Below are 898 nucleotides of genomic sequence, written 5' to 3' on the forward strand. Positions count from 1 at the left end.
ATTTTTCATTTTCATTTAACACTAACTTGTAAGAAAGAATTAACAACTTTATTTAAAATATTCCACGCAGTCCGTCTAAACATATTAAAACGATCGCCAATACCCTTAGAGGAAAGAATGAAAGAAAAAAAAGTGTTTTGTATTTAATATCAATTATTTGTTAATTTTGAACTCAGTTTAGTTACATCACAACAAAACGTCACATCTAGGGTTTCTCATTTCCCGGTCTTTTGCTTGTCCCGGGATCCCGGGATAAAAGTGAACTGTTTCCCGGGATCCCGGGAAATCCCGGGATAGAATTAATTATTTTTAAGGTATACAAAATATCTTGAAATCAAATGATATAATTATTTTCCATTTTTTAAAGTAATTTTAAAGTTTTGTAACCTCCAAAATCATATTAATAATGCTGTGTTAGGTCTATAGGCCTATAATAAAAATTACCTTTAAATAACGTAGAAATTTTCACAAATAGAAAAAAATTAATTAAAGTTTGCTGGAAACTGCATACAACAACAACAAAAAAAATGTTCTGAATTGAGTTAAAAATTAAAAAAATGAACTTCTAATTTAGAAGGTAATTTTCGTTTTTTAAATAAAATATAATACAAAATATTGCAAACTTTTATAAGATTTTAAAAAGCAAAGATGGTCAATACTCCGATAACTCACTCTAATTCTTATTTTAGTAATGAAAAGTCTTGCCACCGAGAATGCCCTTTCCGATTCAATTGATGTGATTGGAATAGTGTTTAATGCATTTAAGAGAAGACAGATATTATGTGTTTTTTCACCTGTAGCCTGGAAGCTTTCGAGTTCGTTTTCGAGATTGTAGTACTTCTTTCGCTCTCTAGTATTCTTGATTTGTCTACCTTGGCTGCTTTAATAGCGGCATCAA

The sequence above is a fragment of the Centruroides sculpturatus genome, unplaced genomic scaffold, assembly GCF_000671375.1.
Source record: "Centruroides sculpturatus isolate CEXI.00-Female unplaced genomic scaffold, Cexi_2.0 scaffold172, whole genome shotgun sequence".
Classification (NCBI taxonomy): domain Eukaryota; kingdom Metazoa; phylum Arthropoda; class Arachnida; order Scorpiones; family Buthidae; genus Centruroides; species Centruroides sculpturatus.